A 15,564-nucleotide genomic window follows, 5' to 3' on the forward strand; every position below is an offset into this window, starting at 1 on the left:
AGAAAGGTTAGCGCAATGGGTTTCACCCTTGAGCGTGCATGAAGAACACATTGGAGGGCTTTTTAAAAACCAGATTGTTGAATCCTAAGCTCCAGAGTCCCTCATTCTATTGTTTTGACTTGGGACCCCAAAACTTACATTTCTAACAAGTTCTCAAGTGTAATGATGCTGCTGCTGGTTTGGGAGCTACTGGTTTAGACCGGGATAAAGCTGGGGAGGACCAGCACCTGGAGATGCTTTGCTCAGAGAAGAGGAAACTTCAATAAGACATGATGTCTTGAAGTATTTGTAGGAATGATATGTATAAAATAGATTAAATTTAGTCTATGTGGTTTGAGAAATAGGATGTAGATTATTTGGTAGAAGAAACAGGGAGGCAGAGTGTGGAAACATAAGTAGCTTTAATCTTGGAGCCGATTTAAAATGAATGAATTCTACCAGGGGCATTGAAGTGTAGCACTGATGATGACTCACTGGGGATGCTATGTGGACAAGAGTTAGAGAAAGCCAATCTACAAAGACGAGGAGTAGAGGCAGAGAGGAAAAACTGCCCAAATTGCCAGTAACATGTCCTTTTTTGGTTCTAGTCTTTCTTGAAGCCCAGGCATTTTTGCCTTTGAGTTCTGGGGAGTCATTTCTGTAACCCTAAAATTATCTCCGTTTCTGTTTAAGCTAATTTCTTGTTTTCACTTTCTAACAAGAAATCTAGTAACGAGAATATCTGTTGTAATTGGAAACATGGAGCCCATTGGTCATATGTGCCAGTGTAGTTTCAGGGGTGCTTTTGGAGTAGACAGTAAATTACGGTGAAGAGTGAAGGAGAGGTGAAGAAGTAGAGAAATCAAGACTGGTCTAGAAAGTGTGGCTCAAAGCAAGAGGGAATTTTAGAGCCCAAATACTTTTTTTTTTTTCAAAGACAGGAATGACTAGAGCAATTATATAGTTTGAGGGAAAACAGATAACTGAATGGGAGAGAGAGAGCAGATAATAATTGGAGTAAGTTGAGGTAGAAATAAAACAGAATAAGATTAGAACCCAAAGAAAGAAGTTAGTTTTGAACTTTAGGAGGAACATCTCATCTTCTGAGGAGATAAAGCAGGAAAGAAAGCTTGGGTTTAAGTGGAGGTAGTGGTGAGACCGTGGGCAAGAAGCTAAAATTGACGTGAAGTGTGAAGTGAGATCATCTCCTGAGGGAGGGCTGGGATTACAGAGGGTAATAATAGGAAGCCTAAGGAGACAATGAAGTTTGAAACATCACTTCAGGAAGTGGAAAAGGGAGTTGACCAAAGACAGAAGAAGGAGTTGTGGAGCAGGAAGGAGAGCCCAGATAAGACCCTTGACTTAGACTGATAGCAGTTGGAAAATTGTGTGATATTTGCCAGTGTGATCAGAAGCTTGGGGAAAGTCTGGATGTGGAGACACATTCCAGGGAGTGTGAAGGGAAGATAGTGATGCAAAGAACTGTTACTCTTGTTATTTTACTTTAAGTTCTGGGGTACATGTGCAGATCGTGCAGGTTTGTTTCACAGGTATACAGGTGCCATGGTGGTTTACTGCATCCATCCCCACATCATCTACATTAGGTATTTCTCCTAATGTTAGATCTCCCCAATCCCCCCACCTCCTGCTATCCCTACTCTAGCCCCCACCTCCTGACAGCCCCCATTGTGTGATGGAGAACTGTTTGTTTTTTTTTCCCCAAAAGTTATCTGATAGAGGCCAGGCACAGTGACTCACACCTGTAATCCTAACACTTTGGTAGACAGTGGTGGGTGCATCACTTGAGGTCAGGGGTTCGTTACCAGTCTGGCCAATATGGCAAAACCACCATCTCTACTAAAAATATATATATTAGCGAGGCATGGTGGTGCATGCCTGTAGTCCCAGCTACTTGGGAGGCTGAGGGGCCATGGGGAAGATCTTTACCAACCTCTTTAAGGGCTTTTTCGGCAAAAAAGAAATGCCTGTCCTCATGGTGGTCCTGGATGCTGCAGGCAAGATGTTGATTCTGTATAAGCTGAAGCTGGGTGAGATTGTAACCACCATTCCCATCATAGGCTTCAATGCAGACACATGGCATCTAAGAACATCAACTTCACTGTGTGGGACGTGGCAGGCCAGCACAAGCCTCTGTGGTGCCACTACTTCCAGCACATAAGGCTTGATCTTTGTGGAGGACAGCAGTGACAGAGTACATGAACAAGGCCCAGGAGGAGCTCATGAGGATGTTGGCTGAGGATGAGCTCTGGAATGTGGTCCCCCTGGTGTTCACCAACGAGTAGGATCTCCTCAATACCATGAACACCGCTGAGATCACAGACAAGCTGGGGCTGCATTCCCTGCTCCACAGGAGCTGTTCACCTTTCAGGCCACCTGTGCCACCCATGGTGACCAGCTCCATGAAAAACTGGACTGGCTGTCCAGTCAGCTCCAGAACTAGAAGTCAATGTGACACCCTTCTCTTTCCCCTCCTCCTCTTAATCCCTCTGCTTTATTCCCATATTGCAAACAGCTCTGTGCTGTGTGTGCCAGAAACCGCCTTTGTGATTTGGTTTATTGTGTGTATTTTACCGTGCTGTGAATGTGGCAGATGCAGATTGTGGCTGGGCTTTTCATTAAATGTGAATAGGTTTTGTTTCCAATGAGACAGTTTCTGGTAGTCACGTGCAATATTACTCAGCTCTTTTTTTTTTTTTTTTTTGGTTTTTTTTTTTTTTTTTTGAGACGGAGTTTTGCTCTTGTTACCCAGGCTGGAGTGCAATGGCTCGATCTCGGCTCACCGCAACCTCCGCCTCCTGGGTTCAGGCAATTCTCCTGCCTCAGCCTCCTGAGTGGCTGGGATTACAGGCACGTGCCACCATGCCCAGCTAATTTTTTGTATTTTTAGTTGAGATGAGGTTTCACTATGTTGACCGGGATGGTCTCGATCTCTTGACCTCGTGATCTACCCGCCTCAGCCTCCCAAAGTGCTGGGATTACAGGCTTGAGCCACCGCGCCCGGCTCTTTTTTTTTTTAATTGTAAAAAGTTAAATCAACTCTCTGGTCAGTGCTGAGAGGGGATGTAGGCCCGTGGGCACCTGGCCTCTGGGAGTCACTGTGTCAGGAGTACCGGATGCACCCCTGGCGTTAGAGCCATATTGAGATCTAGTTTTTGTGGTTGATTTTAAGCCCGAACTCAGCCATGTTTAAAATGGTTAAAAATCTAAGTTGAGAACACTTGCACTCACAAAGGGAGACCATGCCCACTGTGGGTTTGCAGTTATGGTCTGGATGCTGGGCACCAGCTTGGCTATTTCCCTCAGGATTGTGAGATGGTGGCGTGTCAGACCACCATCAATTCTGCATGATTGCAGTAGAGATCCCTGTGACTCACCTCTCCTTGGGTCTCCCTGCATTCCATAGCCTTGTGCTTGTACCCGTGCTTCCATGGTTTCTAAGGGCTGGACTAGGAGCCCATTGCCAATACGGCCAGAGTGGGCTTATTGCCTCCAGCACTGACACTCTCTCAGACATATTGGTGGGATCTCTTTGGCCTCACCAGCAGCAGGAGTGTGTGTGAGCCAGGCAGGCCATGCTTCTAGACCTACAGACCCATGCTTCTAGACCTATAGACCCTATCTCCATATGTGACATAGCTTTCTCTCCCTTAGCTTGCAAGAGCCCAATTTGCTATCAAAGAAAAGATGACTTCAACTTTTCCCTTTGTATTTTGATAAACACTGCAGAAGCTGGACCTGTTAAATTACCTTGGGGAAAAACCTCAGAACTGGTCTGTTTGATGTCAGGGAGGCTTACCGGTTTCAATACACAATTAATAAAAGAAAATAAAAAGAATTGCGCTTCAAAATAGATTTCTCCTCTGTCATAGAAAGATACGCTGAAGCCACAATTATGACATAGTTTCCCTTGGCAAAATTGCTTATAAACTTACTTTCTCCTCATTGAAAAGAATGGAGTCTTCATGGCGGACTATGCTGTCAGTGTAGTTTCTGAACAGCTGCTAGAAGCAGCCTGGCCATCTTGGGCCCACTCAGGACACCAGGCACCCTGCATTAGGGGACTCCTTAGGACTGTTTAAAGCGTGGAATTGAGAGGAGTTTTTAACTCAACAGCAGAGAAAGTTTTAGTGTGTTCAAAGAAGCCACTAAAAATACTTTGTATGTACTAGTTTCTTGTTGCTTCTGTGACAAATTACTACAAATATAGGAGCTTAAAACAATACAGGATTTATTCTCTTCAAGTTTTGGAGGCCAAAAATCTAAAACCAAGGTATTGTCAGAACTATGCTCTCTCCGCAAGCTTCAGGGCAGCATCTTTTCCCTTGCCTATTTCAGCTTCTAGAGGTCACCTACATTCCTTGAGTATGGCCCCTTCCTTTCCTGTTCCTTACCTCCGATATTTTGCTTCTGTCCTCACATGTCTTTCTGCCTAGCTCTAATATGGATAACCTAGGATCCTCTCTCTCTCTCTCTCTCTAAAATTTAGGTTTAGGGGTACATGTACAGGTTTGTTATATAGGTAAATTTGCGTAATGGGAGTTTGTTCTATGAATTATTTCATCACCCAGGTACTAGACCTAGTACCCAACAGCTATTTTTTTCTGTTTCTCTCCCTCCTCCCAACCTCTACCCTGCAGTAGGCCCCGATGTCTATTGTTTCCCTCTACTCTTGGTGCCCACTTGTTCTCATCATTTAGTACCCACTTGTAAGTCAGAACATGGGAAATTTGGTGTTCTGTTCTGCATTAGTTTGCTAAGGATAATGGCCTCCAGCTCTATCCATGTTCCTATAAAGGACATGATCTTGATCTTTTTTTATGGCTGCGTAGTATTCTGTGGTGTATGTGTGTGTGTGTGTGTGTGTGTGTGTGTGTGTGTGTATACACACACACTACATTTTCACTATCTAATATATCATTAATGAACATTTAGGTTGATTCCATGTGCTTGCTATTGTGAATAGTGCTGCAATGAACATATGTGTGCATGTGTCTTTATGGTAGCACAATTTATATTTCTTTGGATATACACCAGTAATGGGATTGCTGGGCTGAATGGTAGTTCTGTTTTTTGCTCTTTGAGGAATCACTACACTGCTTTTCACAATGGTTGAACTAATTTACACTCTTACCAACAGTGTATAAGTGTTTCCTGCCAGCATCTGTTACTTTTTAACTTTTTAGTAGACGACATTCTGACTGGTGGGAGATGGTATCTCATTGTGGTTTTGCTTTGTCTTTCTCTAATTATCAGTGATATTGAACTTTTTATCCTTGTATGTTTTTTGACCCCATTTATGTCATCTTTTAAAAATTGTTCATGTCCTTTGCTTTTTTGAAAAATGTATATTTCATTGCACTTTGGGTTCTGGGGTACATGTGCAGATCATCCAGGATTGTTGCTTAGGTACATACATGGCAATGTGGTTTGCTGCCTCCATCCCCCTGTCACCTACATCTGGCATTTCTCCCCATCATATCCCTCACCAACTCCATACCCCACACTGTCACTTCCCTAGACCCCCCCAACAGACCCCAGTGTGTACTCCTCACCCTGTATCCATGTGTTCTCATTGTTCAACACCCACCTTTGAGTGAGAACATATGATGTTTGCTTTTCTGTTCTTGTGTCAGTTTGCTGAGAATGATGGTTTCCAGATTCATCCATGTCCCTACAAAGGACACAAACTCATCGTTTTTTATGACTGCATAGTATTCCATGGTGTATATGTGCCACATTTTCCCTGTCCAGTCTATCATCGATGGGCATTTGGGTTGGTTCCAGGTCTTTGCTTTTGTAAATAGTGCTGCAGTGAACATACATGTGCATGTGTCTTTATAATAGAACAATTTATAATCCTTTGGATATATACCCAGTAATGAGATTGCTGGGTCAAATGGAGTTTCTATTTCTAGGTCCTTGAGGAATTGCCACGCTGTCTTCCACAAAGGTAGAATTAATTTACACTCCCACCAACAGTGTAAAAGTGTTCCTATTTCTCCACATCCTCTCCAGCATCTGTTGTCTCCAGATTTTTTAATGATCGCCATTCTAACTGGCGTGAGATCTCAATGTGGTTTTGATTTGTGTTTCTCTAATGACCAGTAATGAGCATTTTTTCATATGTTTCCTGACCTCATATATGTCTTCTTTTGAAAAGTGTCTGTTCATGTCCTTTGTCCACTTTTGAATGAGTTTGTTTGTTTTTTGTATATCTGTTTTAGTTCTTTGTAGATTCTGGATATTATTAGCCCTTTGTCAAATGGGTAGATTGCAAAAATTTTTTCCCATTCTGTTGGTTGCTGGTTCACTCTAATGATTGTTTCTTTTGCTGTACAGAAGCTCTGGAGTTTAATTAGAGCCAATTTGTCTATTTTGGCTTTTGTTGCCAATGCTTTTGGTGTTTTAGTCATGAAGTCCTTGCCTATGCCTATGTCCTGAATGGTTTTACCTAGATTTTCTTCTAGGGTTTTTATGGTGTTAGGTCTTATATTTAAGTCTTTAATCCATCTGGAGTTAATTTTAGTGTAAGGTGTCAGGAAGGGGTCCAGTTTCTGTTTTCTGCACATGGCTAGCCAGTTTTCCCAACACCATTAATTAAACAGGGAATCCTTTTCCCATTGCTTGTTTTTGTCAGGTTTATCAAAGATCAGATGGTTGTAGATGTGTGACATTGCCTCTGAGGCCTCTGTTCTGTTCCATTGGTCTATATCTCTGTTTTGGTACCAGTATCATGCTGTTTTGATTACTGTAGCCTCATATCATAGTTTGAAGTCAGGTAATATGATGTCTCCAGCTTTGTTCTTTTTGCTTAGGATTGTCTTGGCTATGTGGGCTCTCTTTTTGCTTTCATATGAAGTTTAAGGTGTTTTTTTTCCAGTTCTGTGAAGAGGGTCATAGGTAGCATGATGAGGTTAGCATTGAATCTATAAATTACTTTGCCTTTGCCCACTTTTTAGTGGGATTTTTTTTTTTTTGGTAAATTTGTTTAAATCCCTTAGAGATACTGGATATTAGACCTTTGTCAGATGTATAGTTTGCATATACTTTCTCCCATTCTCTAAGTCATTTGTTTACTCTGTTAATAGTTTATTTTGCTGTACAGAAGCTCTTAAGTTTAATTAGATCCCATTTGTCAATTTTTGCTTTTGTTGTGATTGCTTTTGGTGTCTTCCTCATGAAATCCTCTCCAGTTCCTATGGTATTGCCTAGGTTGTCTTTTAGCATTTTTATAGTTTTGGGTTTTACATTTAAGCCTTTAATTCATCTTGAGCTGATTTTTGTATATGGTATAAAAAAGGGGTCCAGTTTCATCTTCTGCATATGGCTAGTCAATTATTCCAGCAACATTTATTGAATAATCAGTCCTTTCCCAGTTGGTCGTTTTTGTCAGCTGTGTCGAAGATCAGATAGTTGTAGGTGTGCAGCCTGATTTCTAGACTCTCTGTTCTGTTCCATTGGTCTAAGTCTCTATTTTTGTACTAGTACTGTGTTTGGATTGCTGTAGCCCTGTAACATGGAGGTCAGGTAAAATAATACCTCCAGCTTTGTTCCTTTGGTTTAGGATTGCCTTGGCTATTCAAACTCTTTTTTGGTTCCGTATGAATTTTAAAATAGTTTTTTTTTTTCTAGTTTTGTGAAAAATATCATTGGTAGTTTGGTAGGAATGGGATCAAATCTGTAAACTACTTTGGGCACTATGGCGATTTTAACAATATTCATTGTTTCTACCTAGGAGCATGGAATGTTTTTCGATTTGTTTGTGCCATCTCTCATATATTTGAGCAGCATTTTGTAATTGTCATGATAGAGATCTTTCACCTCTTTGGTTAGCTGTATTCCTAGGTATTTTATTCTTTTTGTGGAAACTGTGAATGGGTTTGCATTCATGATTTGGTTCTTGGCTTGGCTGTTGTTGGTGTATAGGAATGCTAGTGATTTTTGTACATGGATTTTGTATCCTGAAACTTTGCTGAGGTTGCTTATCAGCTGAAGGAGCTTTTGGGCTGTAACGATAGGGTTTTCTAGATACAGAATCATGTTGTCTGCCAACAGCGATAGTTTGACTTTCTCTTTTCCTATTTGGATGTCCTTTATTTCCTTCTCTTGCCTGATTTTTCTGTTTGGAACTTCCAATACTATGTTGAATGGAAGTGGTGAGAGAAGGCATCTTTGCTTTGTGCTGGCTTTCACGGGGAATGCTTCTAGCTTTTACCCATTCAGTGTAATGTTGGCTGTTGGTTTGTCATAGATGGCTCTTATTATTTTAGGGTATGTTCCTTCAATACCTAGCTTTTTCATGGTTTTTTTTTTTTTTTTTTTTTTGAGACGGAGTTTCGCTCTTGTTGCCCAGGCTGGAGTGCAATGGCGCGATCTCGGCTCACCGCAACCTCCGCCTCCTGGGTTCAGGCAATTCTCCTGTCTCAGCCTCCTGAGTAGCTGGGATTACAGGCACGCGCCACCATGCCCAGCTAATTTTTTGTATTTTTTTTAGTAGAGACAGGGTTTCACCATGTTGACCAGGATGGTCTCGATCTCTCGACCTCGTGATCCGCCCACCTCGGCCTCCCAAAGTGCTGGGATTACAGGCTTGAGCCACCGCGCCCGGCTGATTTTTTCATAGTTTTTAACATGAAGGGATGTTGAATTTTATCAAAACCCTTTTCTGCTTCTGTTGAGATCATGTGACTTTTCTCTTTCATTCTGTTTATGTGATGCATCACATTTATTGGTTTGCATATGTTGAACCAGCCTTGCATGCCAGGAATCAAGCCTAGTTGATTGTGGTGGATTAGTTTTGTGATGTGCCACTGGACTCAGTTTGCAGGTTTTTTGGTGAGGATTTTTACATCGATGTTTTTCAAGGATATTAGCCTGAAGTTTTCATTTATTTTTGTGTCTTTGCCAGGTTTTGGTATCAGGGTGATGCTGGCCTCAAATAATAAGTTGGGGAGGAGTCCTTCCTCTTCAACTTTTTGGAGTAGTTTCAGTAGGAATGGTATCAGCTCTTCTTTTTACATTTAGTAGAATTTGGCTGTGAATCCATCCACTCTTGGGCATTTTTTTGGTTGGTAGACTATTTATTACTGATTCAATTTTGGAGGCCATTATTGGTCTGCTCAGGGAATCAGTTTCTTCCTGGTTCAGTCTTGGTAGGGTGTGCACATCCAGGCATTCATTTATCTCTTTTAGGTTTTCTAGTTTGAAGGTGCATAGAGGTGTTCATAGCAGTCTCTAAGGGTTTTGTTTCTGTGGATCAGTGTTAACATCCCCTCTGTCATTTATAGTTTTGTATCTTTAGATCACCTCTCTTTTATTTTTCATTAGTCTAGCTATTGACCTATCTTATTAATTTTTTCAAAAAACCAACTCCTGATGATAATTTCTTTTATCAAGATCCTTACTTGAACCACATATAAAGTCTACTTTATCACATAAAATAACATATTCAGAGATTCTGGGGATGAGAATAAAATTCTTTGTGGGGGGCATTATCTGCATTATCTGTTATACCGTAACAGGTGAGTGCCATTTTAACCCATTTATGCCTGAGGTTGCAATTTTTTGAACTTTTGCAATTAGATCTTGGCGGTGACTTTGAGCAGTAGGATATAAATAACTCCCACATGCTTAGCATTTCAATAATGAAACACTAGCCATAAACAGGAGAGCTCAGAATGAAGAAAAATTCATAGTTTATTTTATTATAGCATTCCCTTGGACTGGATGGTGTAGGAGACCTATTTCCTCAAATAACTCCCAATGACTATTATTTATTTATTTTTCAAATAGGTTTTTAATTTTTTTATGACAGTAACATCATCATTATTAAGTTCATAAAAATATAAAATAGAATATGGATAAAAAGTAAATAAAACTATACAAAACTATTAAAAATGATATTCAATTTTCATATGTGATCACTGATAACATTTTTATATATATCATTATCGTCATTTTCTCCATGGCAATATACTTTGATATTTGGTATAATTTTGATTATGTAGTTTCATGTACTTTTAAAATTTGACTATGTTTTGATCATTACTCTATATTGTTAAATATATATTTAAAAAACCAATTATAATTTAAATAATTGTGGAATATTTCAATGCATGAGTATTCATAATTTATTTATTAAAATTTTTTCAGAAAATCTTTGTGGGCATATTTAATACTGTTAAATGAACTTAAAAACTGGACAAAAATTTTTATAAAGAAAACAAACATATATATATATATATATATATATATATATATATATATATATATTTTTTTTTTTTTTTTGAGACAGAGTTTCTCTCTTGTTGCCCAGGCTGGAGTGTAAAGCACATAATCATGCTTTAAGTTGTCATCTGGAAGCATTATATGTGCTTATGTATCTTCCATGGTTTATGAGAATGCCTGTTTCCATATGTTCTTACTAATATTGAATGATATCGTGCTCTTAACAATATTTTCCAATTAAATCTGTAAAAATTGGCAAAAAGAAATAAAAATCATCCAAATTGGAAAAGAGGAAGTCAAATTATCCTTGTTCACTGATGACATGATTTTGTACCTAGAAAACCCTAAAGACTCCTCTAAAAGACTCCTAGACTTGATAAGTGACTTCAGTAAAGTTTCAGGATACAAAAATCAATGCATAAAAATCAGTAGCATCTCTATACACCAATAACATTCAAGCTAAGCATCAAATTAAGAATTCAGTCACATTTATAATGGCCACAAAATTAAAATACATAGGAATACATTTAACCAAGGACATAAGAAAACTCTACAAGGAGAACTCCAAAACACTGATTAAAAAAAAAAAAATAGATGACAAACCAGAAACAAATGAAGGAACATTCAATGATCATGTATTAGAAGAATCAATATTGTTATAAAGACTATACTGCCCAAAGCAATGTATATACTCAATGCAATTTATATCAAATTACCAATGGAACAGAATAGAGAATAGAAATAAAGCCACATAGCTATAACCAACCGATCTTTGGCAAGTTGACAAAAATATACAAGGGGAAAGGACACCCTGATCAATAAATAGTGCTGGAAAAATTGGATAGCCATATGCAGAAGAATAAAATTGGATCACTATCTCTCACCATATACAAAAACTAACTCAAGATGGATTAAATACTTAAATATAAGACCTGAAACTATAAAAATTCTAGAAGAAAACATAGGGAAAACTCTTCAGTACATTGGCCTATGCACAGAATAATTGACTAAGATCTTAAAAGCAAATACAAAAAACCTGAAAATAGACAAATGGGATTTAATTAAACTAAAAAGCTTCTGCACAGCAAAAGAAATGATCAATAAACAGCCAACTTACACAATGGGAGAAAATATTTGCAAACTATGCTTCTGACAAAGGACTAAATATTCAGAATCTACAACAAACTCAAACAGCTCAACAAGAAAAAAGAAATAACCTCATTAAAAAGTGGGCAAAGGACATGAACAGAAAATTCTCAACAGACAGCAAACATGAAAAAATACCGAACATCATTTATTATCAGAGAAATGCAAACTAAAACCACAATGAGAGACCATCTTACACCAGTCACAATGGCTACTACTGAAAGTTAAAGAAAAAAAAAAAATCTCCAGCAGATGATAAGGATGTAGAGAAAAGAGAATGCTTATACACTGTTGGTGGGAATGTAAATTAGTACAATCACCATGGAAAAGAGTATGGAAATTTCCCAAAGAACTAAAAATAAAATTTCCTTCTGATCCAGCAATCCCACTACAGGGCATATATGAAAACGGAAAAAAATCTTTATATCAAAAAGATATTGGCGCCCGTATGTTTATTGCAGCACTATTCATAATAGTAAACATACGAAATCAACCTAAATGTCCATCATTGGAGGACTGGATAAAGAAAATGTGATATCGGCCGAAGTCCTTCTTGTCCTGGTTGCTGTTCCCGTCTGAGTACCAGCTCCCCAATGCCCTGAGGGTGGGCAGGCCTGCAACGGAGGGAGAAAGGAAAAGGAGAAGGAAATTGTCCGGATCCAGGCAGTGGGTCCAAGCCTCTCCTGGGTGGCCAGTCTTTCCAAAGGTTGCAGCACAATGCCAGGCAAGAGAAGAGGAAAGAAATTAATCCGTCGGTGAAGGTCAATTTGAGGGTTTGCTGTAGCTAGTGGCTCTGCTTCAAGCAAGGGAGGAAGTTTCCTCTGATCAGTAGAGATTGGAAAGTTTGTTGGGAGTGGCACACCACCTGGGGAAAGAAGAAGGGGCAAACTGCTTGTCTTGAGGAGGTCAGACTCCAGAATCAGCTGTTGTGCCCTTGAAGCAGCTGAAGATGATCACCCTCCACAGGCTTGCGCCCAGTCCCACAGCCTTCCTCCCCTAGCCTGAGTGACTACTCTCTTCCTTGTTACCTGCTATTGTCAGGGACGATTGCATGGGCTATGCCAGGAAAGTAGGCTGGGTGACTGCAGACCTGGTGATTGGGGCTGGTGCCTGCTATTGCGTTTATAGACTAACTAGGGGAAGAAAACACAAGAAAAAAATGGCTGAGGGTGGGTCTGGGCATGTGGATGATGCTGGGGACTGTTCTGGGGCCAGGTATAATGACTGGTCTGATGATGATGATGAGAGCAATGAGAGCAAGAGTATAGTATGGTACCCACCTTGGGCCTGGATTGGGACTGAAGCTGGAACCAGAGGTAGGGCCAGGGCAAAGGCAGGGCTACCCAGGTGCGTCGGGCTGTACGGAAACAGGGTTCCCCCAATTCAGATGATACCGTTTTGTCCCCTCAGGAGCTACAAAAGTTTCTTTGCTTGGTTGAGGTGTCTAAAAAGCCTTATATTTTTGAAGCAGCTTTAATTGTTCTGGGTAACAATGCTGCTTATACATTTAACAGAGATATTATTTGTGACCTGGGTGGTCTCTCAATTGTTGCAAAGATTCTCAATACTCAAGATCCCATAGTTAAAGAAAAGGCTTCGATTGTCCTGAATAACTTGAGTGTGAATGCTGAAAATCAACACAGGCTTAAGGTATACATGAATCAAGTATGTGATGACACAATCACTTCTTGCTTGAACTCATCTGTGCAGCTGGCTGGACTAAGATTGCTTACAAGTATGAGTTACTAATGAGTATCAGCACATGCTTGCTAATTCCATTTCTGACTTTTTTCGTTTATTTTCAGCAGGAAATGAAGGGACCAAACTTCAGGTTCTGAAACTCCTTTTGAATTTGGCTGAAAATCCAGCCATGACTAGGGAACTGCTCAGGGCCCAAGTACTATCTTCACTGGGCTCCGTCTTTAATAAAAAGGAGGACAAAGAAGTTATTCTTAAACTTCTGGTCATATTTGAGAACATAAATGATAATTTCAAATGGGAAGAAAATGAACCTACTCAGAATCAATTCGGTGAAGGTTCACTTTTTTCTTTTTAGAAGAATTTCAAGTGTGTGCTGATAAGGTTCTGGGAATAGAAAGCCACCATGATTTTTTGGTGAAAGTAAAAGTTGGAAAATTCGTGGCCAAACTGGCTGAACATATGTTCCCAAAGAGCCAGGAATAACTCCTTTATTTTGTATTTTAGAAGCAACACACATTGTAAACTATTTCTTTTCTCCACCTTTTTTATATGGTAAAGGAATCCTTTCAGCTGCCAGTTTTGAATAATGAATAGCATATTGTATCCTCAATGCCGATATTTATGCGAGTTGGTCTTTAGGTTTAAGATGGATGATTGAATATCTCTACTTGTTCTGAAAACATGGTTTGTTGCTTTTTATCTCGCTGCCTAGATTGAAATATTTTGCTATTTCTTCTGCATAAGTGACAGTGAACCAATTCATTGTAAGTAAGCTCCCTTCTGTCATTTTCATTGATTTAATTTGTATATCATAAATAAGGTTGTATGTTAATGATGGAAAGAAAAAAAAAAAGAAGAAAGAAAGAAATCATCCCTGTTCTTTACTTCATTACCTAGTTGGAGAGATAAGAAACATACAAACCAAAAGATAACAGAATATCTGGAGCTTACACTCATTGTCAGATGTGCCCTCTGAGAGCCCAGAGGAGGGAAAAGCTTCTGTGGAATGTGCTAGTCAGCTAAAGCTTCGCAGAGGAGGTGGCAATTGAAAATGAGTCCTGAATGGAGTAGGGTGTTCCATGAGGCATTAAGGCATTCCATGAGACAAAACGAGAGGGAATGGTGTGAGAAAGGCATGGAGGTAGGAACGCTCTTCCTAAAACAGTCAGGACATCATTGAGTGTAGAGTGGAGAGTGGGAGTAAATAATTTTGGAAAGCTGAGTGAAACCAGTTGTGGAGAGCTGTTTGAATATTATCCCATTGAACATCTAGAGCCACTGAATCTTTTTTACTAGAAAATAATTGGGGTCCATATAAAAGTCTCTATCTGTTACTGTGCAGTGTCAATGAGGGTGTGGCAAAATGGAGCCTTTCACACGATAGGGGTGGCCATTCAGTAATACAGATCATAAGCCTTAAAATATGTAAACCCTTTGTCCTAAGGAAGTAATTGAATAATTGCTCAAAGATTGTATGTACAAGGCTGTTCATCCCAGCACTGTCTTAGCTAGTAGAAATTGGAAACAATTTAATTATCTAGCACACGGGATTGGTTATAAAGTAAGGAGTGTTCACACAGTAGGATATTATATGTATGCTGAAGGAAACCTATATTGCCAGGAAAAGCTATTCATTATGTATTATAAAGTGAGAAGGAAAAAAAGGGCTACATAGAAGTATTCAAAGTAGAATTCCATTTTTTTTGAGACTAATAAAACATATGTTTAAAAGGACATGAAAAACTGGAATTATAGATATCCAGATAGAAACAGTAGTTACCTTTGGGTAGAAGGATAATGAGTGATCTTTACTTTTTTACAATTTATTCATCTATGTGTTCTTATTTATCCAAAATGGGTATTGATTTTTAGGAAGATTTTGAAAAAGAAAAGTGTTGGGAATGAAGCAAGTGATTGATCAGAACACATACTGAATGGAAGAAATATTTAGTTTAAAAATGAGGTAGGTTGAAGTTTCTTCTCTGAATGATAGATAAATGGTGAAGATGAGGCTTATTGTGAGGATTAAATGAGATAATATATGCAAAGTACTTACAATGTTCTGGCACCTAGTAGTTCATTAAGAAAATTGAGCACCCTTAATTACCTAGAATGTAGGGTTGGTAGTTTTTTGATTGCCTTTTGTTTTGCTGGGGCATTCTGCCATGTTTCAGTGTCATTTAATAAATAATAGTAACAATAAAAGTTAACATTTATTAAGTGGAAAAAAAGAAGAGAATGTGGTATCTATATACCATGGAATGCTACTCAGCCATAAAAAAAGAATAAAATCATGGCTTTTGAAGCAACATGGGTGGAGCTGGAAACCATTATCCTAAGTGAAATAACTCAGAAACAGAAAATTAGATACCACTTACAAGTGGGAGCTAAACAATGGATGCACATGAACATGGACATATGGAGGGAAATAATAAACACTAGAGGCTCTATGAGGGATGAGGGTCAGAAGAGGGCGAGAGTTGAAAAATT

The 15,564-nt window shown here is 39.2% G+C and overlaps 2 pseudogenes; both read left to right on the top strand.

Annotated features, from left to right (window-relative positions):
* Positions 1 to 1,909: 1,909 nt before the first annotated feature.
* On the top strand, positions 1,910 to 2,440 carry LOC101045861 (ADP-ribosylation factor 1 pseudogene; annotated as a pseudogene).
* Positions 2,441 to 12,424: 9,984 nt separating this feature from the next.
* LOC101046183 (armadillo repeat-containing X-linked protein 3-like) lies at positions 12,425 to 13,557 on the top strand (annotated as a pseudogene).
* Positions 13,558 to 15,564: the final 2,007 nt, after the last annotated feature.

This window comes from Saimiri boliviensis, chromosome 7 (assembly GCF_048565385.1).
Source record: "Saimiri boliviensis isolate mSaiBol1 chromosome 7, mSaiBol1.pri, whole genome shotgun sequence".
Taxonomy (NCBI): Eukaryota; Metazoa; Chordata; class Mammalia; order Primates; family Cebidae; genus Saimiri; species Saimiri boliviensis.